Here is a 15312-nt window from a genome sequence, read left to right on the forward strand (position 1 = left end):
TCAACAATGGCTCCTTCCTCCACCATTTCACGGTCGAGGCGGGCTAGGGACCATCTCGGAAACACTACTCTCCCTCCTCCGGTCTGACTTTGAGGCAACGAGCAGGATGCGGAGACTCTCCACCGGATGTACCGATGGTCTGACAGAGTCTCCACTTCCTCGAGGACGCGCCAATCCTGGGCACGTGAGGCGATGGCAGGGGTAGCGAATGAGACATCCACTATTGACCCCCCCTGCCGTCGCACACAGGTGTTTGCGCGTCCTTGGTTGAGAAGGACCAGGCCGACCATGGCAGCCCAGTTCTCCAACTCAACTCCCCTCAGATCTGTTATGGGGGATCCCCACGCCGCAGACTTCGCATTTAGGTCCCCCATCAGGATTACCTGGGTCGGGGCCGCACCTCTCACCACTGGCTCCAGACTTCTAAGATAAGCCTCGAAGGCAGACAGGGGTTTGTTTGGGGAGAAGTATACTCCAATTAGTGTCACCTCCCCCCACACGACCGCTACAAACCCTGGTCCGCTGCGTTGTGGAACCAGTGGAATTCCATGTGCCGGCACCACAACAGCCACCGATCCCTCGACGTCACCAGCCCAATTTGATTGAGTAGGGATGAAGTAGGGCTCGGCGGCTGTCGCCACTTGAATCTGCCACTCCGCCATGTGTTGTATCAGGAGGTCCTGGGCACGGGCGCAGTGGTTCAGATTGGCCTGCAGAAATTCGCTATGGCGTATGGTCATTAGTCGCCATTTCGATGTCCTCCTGTGGCGGTTCTTGTCGACCTCTTGAAGAGCCTGGGGCCCGAGTCAAAGGAGCCTCCTTACCCTTCGTTGGAGGCGGGAAACACTTAAGCCCTCCCATAACATGACCAGCTTTCCTGCCCATTTGCGTGCAGATTGCACATTTAGGCTCATCCGAGCACGAGGCCGCCTTGTGCCCTTCCCTGCCACATCTGAAGCACAAAGTGCTCCGGTCGGCAGGTGATGGGCAGAGAGCCCTTGTGTGACCCACCCCCATGCACTTAAAGCAGCGCATCGGGATAGGTTCCAAAAGGGTAACACGGGCTGACGACCACCCAACGACTATCCTTCCCTCTGCTACGAGTAGCTTCGCTGTAGTCACAGGGCATCGGACCAATATCGATCCAGTCCCGCTGGGTCCCGCCCGAATAGCACCAGCTCTAACCTGCTCCAGTGGAACACTTCCCATTTGCGCCACCACCCTCTGCACTTCTTCAGGTGTGACGGACTCGTCAATACCAGCGATCCTCAGTTCTGCGGTTTTCATGGGCCGTGTAACCGTCACCCATTCGCCGACCAGGCCTTGCAGTTTGCCCGCCAGCTCATCTGCAGCCTTGGCGCTGTCGGCCCCCGGAACCTCAATAACTCTGGCCCCGGTGGCTGATTTGCGCACCCGTACATGATCCACTCCGACCTCCTTCAAGGCCAGGCCCGCGGTGGCTGTCTTCATGACCGTCGCGTAAGTTTGGGTTGCGACGACTTCTGGCCTCAGGGTGATAACGACCGCTGAGGACTTTGGAGGGCTCAGTTTACCCTTGCGTTTAGCCGGCGTAGCCTTAGCAGGTGCGCAGGCTGAGTTAGGAGCCTTGGGCTTAGTGGACTTAGCCGTCTTGGCTTTAGCCTTCCTCCCAATTACCTTTGACCAGGCGGGTGGGGTTGGTGGGGCTGGAGCGTGGTCTCAGTGGCTTCAGCCTCACGTGGCTCTGCACTACGTGTGGAGACGCTGCACTCTGTCTGCGGCGCAGCGGTAGGCTTAGTGGTCTTAGTTCCTGCCGCCGAGCGAGTCTTTGCTGGACGCGCAGGCGATGATGGCTGATGGCTGATGGCTCATCGGGAGAGCGGCGGGTAACTGCTCCTTTCTTTTTATCAGCCGCGAGTGGCGGCCTCAAAATGGGCTCCTGTGGGAGTCGCTTTTCCAGCTGCTCGAGGCGGTCATTTACCATCCCCCCGATGGATATAAAGAGATCCCTCTTTAAGGTCTCAAGCATCTCGCCGAGTGCCGGGGAGCTCTGGGGATCCATGCCCAGATCGGGCTGACCCACTGGTGCAGGGGATTTTTCCCTTGCAGAGAACGCGAACCGGAGGGCCTTGACCTCCGCTCTTAAGGCGGCCATCTCCTGTCGCATCCTCCTGTTGTCTGCCCGGAGCCTTTGGGCTTCCTCGTCAATCGTCATTGCCTGTAGGGCGTCCATGGCTGCGCGGATTTCTTTGGTAGCCCGGTTTATTTCACCCTTCACGCCGCCCTTGAGGTTGTTGGACTTCTGAGTCTCGCACGTTATCGAGGAGACCGCACTCCTGGCCCTGTCGATGAGCTCGTCTTTTGTTGGGCCATATTCGCCATCGGCATTCATGGTCACTTTAGCCCTATTGATAGGACTCCGTTCTCGCACACCTTCATCTACTCTTTCAGCCCGAGCCCTTCCCACTTTAATCTTTGCCTTTGTTGTTACTGCAGACTCAGTCTCAGGCTCCACTGCGACAGCCTTCAACGAGGGCTCTCCTTCTTCCTCTTCCCGTGAGTCCACCTGATCATGGGGCCGCTTTGATACGGCTCCGGCTACCTTCCAAGGCTCCACTAAGGCCTCCAAAACTCTGTCACTATCGTCTGAATCAGTGTCCATTAGAAGCTCATTAACCTTTTCCTCCTCCGTTGGCTTAGGCAGAACAATCTTCAGCCGGTAAGCCTGTCCTTCTCTCTTCCTTCCTCTCTCTTCCTCTCCTTGCGGGCCTTCTAGCCCTCTAATATTACTATTCTTTCTAATTTTATTTATTTCCATATTTGATCCCACGAGTATGGGGGAAATATTCAGTCCATCCGGGTGGTGCCCCCTGCACCCAGATAAGCCAAAGCGTAACTCGCCAAAGGGTGTCGGCCGGTACCCTGACGGGGGTCGCACTAGAGACTGAACTACCCATCAGCCATGCATCCCCTCGCGGTGCGCCGCCGCTTGGGATTCGGGGTGATTTTTATAGAGGTTTTCTTCCTCGCAGTCCGGCCGGTTAAGGACCTCGACCTCGACCAAAAAGTCCCGGTCAATGCGCGACAGCGACCAACGAGGACCGTCCTCTCGCAAGGGGGTTGGACCGCTCGGGAGAACCGAACTTGCGGAGATGTCGAACCTCAAGTATCTGTGGTCCGACAACGTCTCCACGTTCTCCAGCACCTTCCAGCCCCGAACACGGCGCGCCAGGGCAGCATCTGCGAAAGTGACGTCCACAATGGAGCCGCCCTGTTGCCGCACGCATGTGTTTACCGATCCTCGGTTTAAGACCGTGAGGCCAGTCGCCATCGCCCATTCCTCCAGCTCTCGTCCACGCGGATCCGTCGCTGGACACCCCCATGCCACAGATTTTGCATTGAGGTCCCCAGCGACAAGAACGCGGCCGGAGCGTCTTCTGCTTATCAGGACGCCGACTTCAGCAAGAAACTGTTCGAAGTCAGCGAGACTTTTATTAGGCGAGAAGTACACTCCGACTACCATAACGTCGTCAACGAAAGCCGAGACGTATACCCGACCTCGCACTACGTTATCGAAGGCTGGAGAGCCCACTATGGACCGGGACGTTATGGCAACCACTCCTTCCGTATCTCCCACCCAATTATCCCCAGAAGGGACGCGATAGGGCTCAGCTACCACGGCTACGTGAATCAACCACTCCGCCATGCTCTGGAAGAGGAGGTCCTGAGCTCTGGCGCAGTGGTTGATATTCGCCTGGAGGAGGTTCAGGTCCATTATTAGTCTTCGGCCATTGGAACCTCCTCAGTCCCCTGCTGCGTTTCCGCTTGCTGAGGTGAGCAAGAAGACTGCTCAGTAGCCTGGCCTGCCTTCCCTCTCTTCTTCTTGCCCGCAGATGGGGATACGCAGGACTTGCTGCCCACGCGATGCTTCGCCGTTCTGCCATCCGCTGCACAGACCACGCAATGTGGTGTAGCGGAGCATTCACGGGCCTTATGACCCGGTCGGCCGCAGCGATAGCACAAACCACTGCGGTCGACCCCTGCCTTGCACTGGGCACCCATGTGCCCCGGTGCCAGGCACCGATAGCACATCAGGGGCCGGGCGTCCAGCAACTTTACTTGGGCCGACACCCATCCCACGAGGAGCCTTCCTCCTGCTACTACCTTCTTGGCAGCTGCAACGGGACAGTGCACTAACACTGCCCCTAGCCCGTCGTAGCCACTGACAACTTCGCCAGAACGCACTTGCTCGACGGGACATCCTCCTACCGTTGCCACCGCTGCGATAACCTCGGCGCTGGTGACGGAGTCGTCCAGGCCTGTGATCCGCAGGTCAACAGACTTCGTAGGTCTAGAGACCCGAACGACCTCGTCACTCAAGACCTCTCTGAGCTTTCTAGCCAAGGAGTCCGCCTTCTCAGCACTGGAGGCCCCTCCTGTAGCTGCCTTTCGGAGTCGGACTCCTTGTGCGCCAATGTCTGCTGCATTTATTCTCGCCTTCGCAGCGGCAATAACTTTTGCATAAGTCGCGCCCCTTTCTTCCGCCCCCGGTTGCAGCGTTAAGATGACTGCTGATGACCGAGGTGTGCGGAGTTTGCTGGCGCGACTTTTCGCATCAGGTCGCTTCTTGGGACCTACTTTCGTCCATTCCGACGACTGGCTCTTCCCCTGGTGTGGGCCAGCCTCCTGATTCCCGTTCTTTTTCTTCTTCTTCTTTTTCTTCTTCTCCGCGGAAGGTGGAGTAGAAGAGGAAGTAGAAGGGTCTGTCGTCATCCGTGCCCGTGGCTGACTCCACGAGGACCCAGCTGGGCGATGAGGTGGTGCCGAGGGCGCCTGCCCTGCGAGCCTGCTGTGTTCAGATCGGGCGGGCCCCTTAGGCGCGCTTTCAGTAGGCGGTTTTGCGGTGCCTGGAGATCCCGATGCCGCGGCAGCATATGTGCGCCCGTCTCGCCTTTTGTCGGTCGCCAAAGGCGGCCGGAGGTTCCTCTCTGGGAGGAGTCTGTCCTCTAGTGACTCCAGGCGGGCATTCAACATTCCTCCGACCTGGACCATCACCGTACGACAAATCTCCTCCAATGAAGGCGCAGCTGGGGTAACCCCAGGGCGGCCAGTTTTGCCTTGTTGAGGAGGACGCATTGCAGGGGGCGCCTCCTCTGTCTTGTCCGGGGAAGAGTGAGCGGAACCCTGCTTCCGCATACCCTCCATCTCTGTCCGTAATTGGGCCAGCTCTCTGCGGAGGCTAGCCATCTCGGCTTGCAGGCGTGTGTTGTCCGCCTGCAGTCGCCGCGTCTCATCCGAAACGGTGCGCGACCCGAGGGCTTCTACAGTCTCCTTGATGGAAGCCGCAGCGTCTTTCAGGTCACGCACGAAGGTGCCCTTCAAGTGGGCAGACTTAGTGGCCACCTTTCTAATAAGGTCCAAGTCTTCCCAGACCTGGTCCTGCAGTCGGGCTGCGGTCTTTTCATCCACACGTTGCCCGAATGGAGATGACACTTCTTTGCGCGCCTCCCGCCGAAAACGGGCGACGGCGGCCTCCTTGAGGAGGTCATCCTCCGCCTTTTGTTTGGCCTGGGCTTTCGCCTCGGCTCTTTTTTCCATATTAAGGGCCTCCCTGGCCTTGCCAATGCCGACATAACGCCCATGGGTAGGTGGACGCCCTCTACCTCTTACAGGGACTGGTGTCCCCGGCCTTTCCTCGTCAGTCGACATATCATCGCCTTCACTGAGGCGTGGGCGCTTCACTCCTGTCATATCGGACACTGAAAACGCTACCGACGAGCCTGAGCCCGATCTGGGCCTGCTCTCGACGGTTATAAGGCTGCAGTCGGATTCCGACGCCGCCTCTTCAGTTCCGCTCCTCTTCCTCCCCCCTTCTCCTACATCCATCCAAAATTTCCCCCCCAATTCTAACTCTTCCTCCTTACGCATTTCTCTCTCGTGCCTCTGTGCTAAAACTTCGCACCTCTCTAAGGCCACTACCAATTCTTTCCCCCCTTGCACGTTTCCATCTATCCCTAAACCCCCCACAATCTTCTCCTCTTCCTTACGAATGGTGGCCCCCCCGTATACATGGGGCCGATGCGCCACTAGCGACGCACCAAGGGATTCCCCCTCGCGGGGACCCTCCCGGGTAGATTTATTTCCAGTTCGTACTTCCATTTTGTTTTTTAGGCCTAATGGGGACCCTTCCCAGACACCCTAGTGGCTGAACTCCCAGCAACCATGCATCCCATCGGCGGGCATCAAACCTTAGGATTGGGGTAATTTTTTATAGAGGTTGTCTTCCTCGCAGCCCCACGCTCAGTGCGCGGGACCCCCGGTTCCGCTCAGTGCGGATTACGGGTTGCCCGACGGTGGCCGAAGCCAGCGCTCACCGGCCATGAAGACCGGAGAGCCCACCGCGCTGGGCGTTTCCACCCACACCGGTGACTTTTTTACCGAGGTTGTCCTTCCTCGCGGCCTGTAAGGCCCCACCCTCAGTGGCAGCGCACAGAAGCGCCCCACCCTCAGTGGCAGCGCACAGAAGCGCCCCACCCCGCCTCGTGCTAGTTTTGGTTCGCGCCGGGTTTCCCCGGTACCCCCCATATCTGGGAGGCATTCCCCTATCCACCACCCGGGGACGCGCCCGATGGGGGACTAGCAACCCCACACGGGAACCTAACCTAACCTAACCTAACCTAACCTAACCTAACCTAACCTAACCTAACCTAACCTAACCTAACCTAACCTAACCTTTTAAAACTAGTTTGGATTCCTTTAGACCTCAGCCCACCGGCAACTACGACTAACTAAACACTGATCTAGCTATCTGGCTTTCATCAGTGCATCAACAGCAGCATAACTAGTATTAAAATATAGTAATGAGTTTTTATTAATGCATATATTCACATTGAATCTTGAATCTAAAGTCTAAAGGTGTCAAAACTAGATTTAGGTTAGGTTAGGTTAGAACATGAATACGAGGGGTGCCTTTAGGCTAAAAGATAGCCCAGCCTGCGAATGTGACCCAAACGAAACAGAAACTGTCGAACACCTTATAGTAGAATGCCCAAGATTCTCGAACCACCGATGGGTGGCGCCATACACGGTGGCTCCAAGCCATCCCTCCTGGGGAACAGAGTCCCCACCACTAACTCCAGTTGCTGAGGCTGAAGAGATTCAGTTAGCGGTGGGGCCCTGGGGCGAAGCTTACGCCTAACCATTTTGTATGGCCGGCCCCAGGGATCGGCGTCGAGGCTAGCCAGCATCTCCTCCTCCGCCAGATTCTTGGCTGTTGCCACTGCCACCTTCAAGGTCCCGACGGCTTCCCGGTAATTGCCGTACAGGCGCTGCTCCGCGTCTGCGTTCCGCTGACGCCGTCGTCTGCACCGGGTGTACTGGCGTCTCGCAGCCACGCAAGATTTGCGCAACTGCGCTATTTCGCTGGACCACCAGTACACTGTACCCCTCGGAGGCTGAGGACCGATCCGTGGCATGGCCGCGTCGCAAACTTGCAACATGGCCTGGCCGAGGCACTCGGCTTCCTCCTCACGTCACGTGCCCGGGGACAGCCCATCGAGGGCTGTCCCCGGGCACGGGTCGGCTCACTATTCGGGTAGCCGCCGGGATGGAGGAAACCTCGAACCGAATGTAGCGGTGATCCGAGAGGTTTTGGGCAGAAAATGGTAAGGGCCTACCGAACGGTCTCCTTGAACGCCGTTCTGCTCCTGGCGGGGATACTTCCCCTCGATCTCAGAGTTTGGGAAGCAGCCTCTCTGTATGAAGTGAGAAGGGGTGTTACTCTGCCGGAGCTGGGGGACAGGGAGGTAGAAAGAAGTGCCAAGTATGCCACACTACCACATCCGGCAACAAATAGAGACTACAAATTCACAAGCCTCACGGATCAGGAAGAAGTAAACAGGCACAACGATCAAGCAGTGAGAATCTATACAGATGGTAGCAAAATTGAGGGCAAGGTTGGCGCAGCAATATCCATATGGAATGATGTGTCTGAAACCAAAGCCCTGGTAGATTGTGTTTCGGCCCGCTGTAGCAAAACCGACATTTCATACCCGCGTCCGTGTTAGATTCGCTTTGTAATAACATGCAACACATGAGATTTGTTTACATAGTTTACGGCATATTTTCGCTTTGAAAAGTTTTGATCGGCTTTGATGCTATTAATATTAATCGCGGTTTTTGTAGTTTTAACTGCTTCCTCTTTTAAAAAATCGGATAATATTACGAGTTTGGCTTTAGATCCGTCGGTTATAAGCGGATAGCTGTAGTCCGTCCATTTTGATAACAAAACCGTTGGGAACTTAGACAACACGGCCGACATGATATTCATGTTTTTTAGGTACTCATCTTCACCGATAGCGAGGACTGCTGCGACGAAATTTTGAACTTTAACGGAAAACTTGACTATATCCTTATGATATTCCTGTGCCATTGCTGGAAGCTTCTGGACATCTTGTACTATTCTAGTGATAATAATATCGGGGTTACCAAATTGTAGCTCCAGTGCTGACATTACTATGTCCGGTGTGGTGGCGCTAATCAGCAGCGCCGTGACGGCTTCCTTTGCTGGTCCGCGGAGGTAACTACGTAGCCTCCACAGATTCTCCCTGGGGCTAAAGCTACATACTTTTGTGGACTCGTCGTAAGCTTGCTTAAAATAAAGCCAGTCCATGGGGTCGCCCTCAAACGTTGGTAGATCCTTCTGTGTGCTAATACGGCTTAAAAACTTATGTGTTTGTGCATGTGGTGCGTTGTGCTTAGCAATAGTTGCCATTTCTTTGAGTGCGCTAGCCAGCATGTGTACAGTCCCATCAGTGCCACCGCCTATAGCGGACCCCTGCTATTCCCCTCCTTCACCTTCGGACCCCTGCTCTTCCCCTCCTTCACCTTCGGACCTTCCCCTCCTTCACCTTCTGAACCCTGCTCTTCCCCTCCTTCACCTTCGGACCCCTGCTCTTCCCCTCCTTCACGTTCGGCCCCCGGCTCTTCCCCTCCTTCACCTTCGGACCCCTGCTCTTCCCCTCCTTCACCTTCGGACCCCTGCTCTTCCCCTCGTTCACCTTCGGACGCCTGCTCTTCCCCTCCTTCACCTTCGGACCCCTGCTATTCCCCTCCTTCACCTTCGGACCCTGCTCTTCCCCTCCTTCACCTTCGGACCCCTGCTCTTCCCCTCCTTCACCTTCGGAACCCTGCTCTTCCCCTCCTTCACCTTCGGACCCTGCTCTTCCCCTCCTTCACCTTCGGACCCCTGCTCTTCCCGTCCTTCACCTTCGGACCCCTGCTCTTCCCCTCCTTCACCTTCGGAACCCTGCTCTTCCCGTCCTTCACCTTCGGAACCCTGCTCTTCCCCTCCTTCACCTTCGGACCCCTGCTCTTCCCCTCCTTCACCTTCGGACCCCTGCTCTTCCCCTCCTTCACCTTCGGAATCCTGCTCTTCCCCTCCTTCACCTTCGGACCTTCCCCTCCTTCACCTTCGGAACCCTGCTCTTCCCCTCCTTCACCTTCGGACCCCTGCTCTTCCCCTCCTTCACCTTCGGACCCCTGCTCTTCCCCTCCTTCACCTTCGGAACCCTGCTCTTCCCGTCCTTCACCTTCGGACCCCTGCTCTTCCTGTCCTTCACCTTTGGAACCCTGCTCTTCCCGTCCTTCACCTTCTGAACCCTGCTCTTCCCCTCCTTCACCTTCGGACCCCTGCTCTTCCCCTCCTTCACCTTCGGAACCCTGCTCTTCCCGTCCTTCACCTTCGGACCCCTGCTCTTCCCCTCCTTCACCTTCGGACCCCTGCTCTTCCCCTCCTTCACCTTCGGAACCCTGCTCTTCCCGTCCTTCACCTTCTGAACCCTGCTCTTCCCCTCCTTCACCTTCGGAACCCTGCTCTTCCCCTCCTTCACCTTCGGAACCCTGCTCTTCCCGTCCTTCACCTTCTGAACCCTGCTCTTCCCCTCCTTCACCTTCGGAACCCTGCTCTTCCCCTCCTTCACCTTCGGACCCCTGCTCTTCCCCTCCTTCACCTTCGGAACCCTGCTCTTCCCGTCCTTCACCTTCGGAACCCTGCTCTTCCCCTCCTTCACCTTCGGACCCCTGCTCTTCCCCTCCTTCACCTTCGGACCCCTGCTCTTCCCCTCCTTCACCTTCGGAACCCTGCTCTTCCCGTCCTTCACCTTCGGACCCCTGCTCTTCCTGTCCTTCACCTTTGGAACCCTGCTCTTCCCGTCCTTCACCTTCTGAACCCTGCTCTTCCCCTCCTTCACCTTCGGACCCCTGCTCTTCCCCTCCTTCACCTTCGGAACCCTGCTCTTCCCGTCCTTCACCTTCGGACCCCTGCTCTTCCCCTCCTTCACCTTCGGACCCCTGCTCTTCCCCTCCTTCACCTTCGGAACCCTGCTCTTCCCGTCCTTCACCTTCTGAACCCTGCTCTTCCCCTCCTTCACCTTCGGAACCCTGCTCTTCCCCTCCTTCACCTTCGGAACCCTGCTCTTCCCGTCCTTCACCTTCTGAACCCTGCTCTTCCCCTCCTTCACCTTCGGAACCCTGCTCTTCCCCTCCTTCACCTTCGGACCCCTGCTCTTCCCCTCCTTCACCTTCGGAACCCTGCTCTTCCCGTCCTTCACCTTCGGAACCCTGCTCTTCCCCTCCTTCACCTTCGGACCCCTGCTCTTCCCCTCCTTCACCTTCGGACCCCTGCTCTTCCCCTCCTTCACCTTCGGAACCCTGCTCTTCCCGTCCTTCACCTTCGGACCCCTGCTCTTCCTGTCCTTCACCTTTGGAACCCTGCTCTTCCCGTCCTTCACCTTCTGAACCCTGCTCTTCCCCTCCTTCACCTTCGGAACCCTGCTCTTCCCCTCCTTCACCTTCGGACCCCTGCTCTTCCCCTCCTTCACCTTCGGACCCCTGCTCTTCCCCTCCTTCACCTGCGGAACCCTGCTCTTCCCGTCCTTCACCTTCGGACCCCTGCTCTTCCCCTCCTTCACCTTCGGACCCCTGCTCTTCCCCTCCTTCACCTTCGGAACCCTGCTCTTCCCCTCCTTCACCTTCGGACCCCTGCTCTTCCCCTCCTTCACCTTCGGACCCCTGCTCTTTCCGTCCTTCACCTTCGGACCCCTGCTCTTCCCCTCCTTCACCTTCGGACCCCTGCTCTTCCCGTCCTTCACCTTCGGACCCCTGCTCTTCCCCTCCTTCACCTTCGGAACCCTGCTCTTCCCGTCCTTCACCTTCGGAACCCTGCTCTTCCCCTCCTTCACCTTCGGAACCCTGCTCTTCCCCTCCTTCACCTTCGGACCCCTGCTCTTCCCGTCCTTCACCTTCGGACCCCTGCTCTTCCCGTCCTTCACCTTTGGAACCCTGCTCTTCCCGTCCTTCACCTTCGGACCCCTGCTCTTCCCCTCGTTCACCTTCGGACCCCTGCTCTTTCCGTCCTTCACCTTCGGACCCCTGCTCTTCCCCTCCTTCACCTTCGGACCCCTGCTCTTCCCCTCCTTCACCTTCGGACCCCTGCTCTTCCCCTCCTTCACCTTCGGAACCCTGCTCTTCCCCTCCTTCACCTTCGGACCTTCCCCTCCTTCACCTTCGGAACCCTGCTCTTCCCCTCCTTCACCTTCGGACCCCTGCTCTTTCCCTCCTTCACCTTCGGACCCCTGCTCTTTCCGTCCTTCACCTTCGGACCCCTGCTCTTCCCCTCCTTCACCTTCGGACCCCTCCTCTTCCCGTCCTTCACCTTCGGAACCCTGCTCTTCCCGTCCTTCACCTTCGGAACCCTGCTCTTCCCCTCCTTCACCTTCGGACCCCTGCTCTTCCCCTCCTTCACCTTCGGACCCCTGCTCTTCCCCTCCTTCACCTTCGGAACCCTGCTCTTCCCGTCCTTCACCTTCGGAACCCTGCTCTTCCCCTCCTTCACCTTCGGACCCCTGCTCTTCCCCTCCTTCACCTTCGGAACCCTGCTCTTCCCGTCCTTCACCTTCGGAACCCTGCTCTTCCCGTCCTTCACCTTCGGACCCCTCCTCTTCCCGTCCTTCACCTTCGGACCCCTGCTCTTCCCGTCCTTCACCTTCGGAACCCTGCTCTTCCCGTCCTTCACCTTCTGAACCCTGCTCTTCCCCTCCTTCACCTTCGGAACCCTGCTCTTCCCCTCCTTCACCTTCGGACCCCTGCTCTTCCCCTCCTTCACCTTCGGACCCCTGCTCTTCCCCTCCTTCACCTTCGGAACCCTGCTCTTCCCGTCCTTCACCTTCGGAACCCTGCTCTTCCCCTCCTTCACCTTCGGACCCCTGCTCTTCCCCTCCTTCACCTTCGGACCCCTGCTCTTCCCCTCCTTCACCTTCGGAACCCTGCTCTTCCCGTCCTTCACCTTCGGACCCTGCTCTTCCCCTCCTTCACCTTCGGAACCCTGCTCTTCCCCTCCTTCACCTTCGGACCCCTGCTCTTCCCCTCCTTCACCTTCGGACCCCTGCTCTTCCCCTCCTTCACCTTCGGAACCCTGCTCTTCCCGTCCTTCACCTTCGGAACCCTGCTCTTCCCCTCCTTCACCTTCGGACCTTCCCCTCCTTCACCTTCGGACCCTGCTCTTCCCCTCCTTCACCTTCGGACCCCTGCTCTTCCCCTCCTTCACCTTCGGACCCCTGCTCTTCCCGTCCTTCACCTTCGGACCCCTGCTCTTCCCCTCCCAACCACTCTGCTCTCAACGATGTATTCCCCTCATCCCCACCCGTAACCTCTATTGTATGTATTCCCCTCCCAACCCCCATCAAATTTTGGCCCAATAACTGTAAAATTTTCTAAGTTGTCCTTTCTCCAGTCTGACGCCTTTAAACCCTTGCCACATTTCCTGCTTCACCTCACTTTAGCCTAGTTGACTCTTCCCGTATTGCAACCCCCCTTAAATGCTGCTTTGCTTTTATCTCCCGTGAATTTATCATTTCAGCCCTATACCCTGGCCCTGTACTCTCTTCGCTGTGCATTCTCCCCTTACCTTGATTGTAATCATCATCCCTTGCAAATTCTTTAAATATTCGCCCTTTAGCCGTTTCTCCTGTCAATTCTTTCTTAGTTTAAGCGAATAAATTTCATCTAATTGCTCTCCACCTTTAATCTTTTAACTTCTGTATTTTTCGGAGCAAACAAAACTACAATGTAATTCAATCAATTTATTATTGTTTCATACAACAACCAGTATATTTTATTCTGACATTGTTTTAGTATAATTATCTTATCAACGATACGCTGCTTCGCTTTAATTTTAATTTTGTAAAAATAGTATTATTTTAATAACTTATCCCATTCTTTGAGTACAGATTTAATCAGACAACTGTCTGTACGCTGGGGTTTTATAGAAAAAGTCGCAAATTTTTAGCTGTTTCACAAATTAAGAAAAGTAGCGAATTGTTTCCGGTAATAATGGACTGGTCTCCGTGTCCGCAGAGGCTACCCCGCCACTGTGCTGGGGGTGATCCCCTACGCGGGGGTGTCTTTCTTCACCTACGACTCGCTGAAGCACTGGTACCTGGGTGAGTCGCGGGACATTGCTACACGTGTTTAACTCACGACGCCCGAATGTGAGTGAATGAACAAATGAATGGGACGTGTCGCCCCGTGTCCTTCAATTTGAGACGTATACCGTTGCGGATAGGTATAGCTACAAAGGGTAGAATTGCATGTAACACCTTGTACAGGTAACCACTGCTTACCTTAGCAGCAGTATCCCATAGTATTGACCTAATGCTGTGAAAGTAACTAAAACAGCAGCAGCAATTTGGTGGGTAGGTGTTTGGGCTCGTGTGACTGTAATCACGCGCTTTAGATCGGAACGCTGCATTACAACAATGCTGCTCAGCGACAGAATAAAACATGGTGGTGATACTTCCGCGGATGAGCTCCGTTTCAAATAGCTGTTCATGTTGAATGATATGTAAACGAAAGAACGATTGAACGAAAGAGCGAACTATGAGAGCGGAAAATTTGTATTACCATTTTATTACCTATAATCTCTAAAGTTTTATATACACATTAAGCACCTTAATGAATGAATACACATTTATTATACAACAGACCAAAGTATAGAACAAAATAACATAATACGTAATAAATACATTATTTTAAATTAAAAAAAAAACTGACTTCAACATACGCCCAGGAACTTAAATACAAAAAAAAATTTGCTACTTTGGGTTACATTATTGTTGATTTTTTAATAACAGCAAATCGGTTCAGGCGTCTTCGAGTAATCGGGTAATACATTAAAAAAAAAAGATTCCGACGAATTAAGAAACTCTTCCTTCTTGAAGTCGGTTAAAAAGCCAGTGGCCTCGATCTCTTCAAGGCAACCAATGGCGTGAAAAACCCGTGTGTATAAAACCATTTTACCGTTTACTTGGAATAGCAATGTCAATGGGAAGTTAGCAATATGCGGTCGATGGCTTGAGTTGTAATGGATGAATTAAATGAATGAATCGAGCTAAATCTGTTCCGCAGAGTACACGGGCTCGAGCCCGCGAGGCCTCACTAACATGGCGTTCGGCGGCGCGGCGGGCGCGCTCGCGCAGACCGCGTCGTACCCGCTGGACATCGTGCGGCGCCGCATGCAAACCGCGCGGCGCCGCGCCGACCGCACCTACCCCTACCCCACCATCGCGGCCACGCTGCGCACCGTTTACAGGTAACGACAACTTTGATTACCTGCATTTCTACCCCTATCTTCTTACCCAGGCAGTACCCCATAAGACAATTCCAACAGTTTCTATGTCTGTCATATGGCGTGACCTCTTTACTGCTTAGGCGGCAGAACTAAAGGATGTTCTATAAATTATGTACATGAATTTTAGCCCATTGAAATTTAGCATCTAACGATATTTCTAGAAAAACTGTCTCATCCACCAGGTTCAACTTCTCATTATTAAGTAGTACAGTGGTTTACACGTGTACATGAAGTAATGGGAATTATATGCATTTAGTTTTTCTTTCTATTTAAAACCAAATTATTGGCTTCAAACCATTATTTTAAATTCTATTTAAAAACTTTCATTAGTTATACCAAAAGTTCTATACTTGGGCGATATACTTTTGGAAGTAATCACATCTTACAAATTAGATTTTCATCTCACAGATCGGAGGGTTGGCGGGGTTTCTTCAAAGGGCTCAGCATGAATTGGGTAAAGGGCCCCATCGCGGTGGGCATCTCCTTCGCGTCCTACGATGCGATCAAGTCTGCGCTTAGAGACATATCGCTCACGTTGACCACGTGAGACGGGTAATATTGGTAATAACGATTACTGGGGTTACCTGTATTAGAAAATAACGGCAGAACAAGATAATAACGACGCTTGCAATAAACGTTTATTTCAC

Source organism: Pararge aegeria, chromosome 24, assembly GCF_905163445.1.
Source record: "Pararge aegeria chromosome 24, ilParAegt1.1, whole genome shotgun sequence".
Classification (NCBI taxonomy): Eukaryota; Metazoa; Arthropoda; class Insecta; order Lepidoptera; family Nymphalidae; genus Pararge; species Pararge aegeria.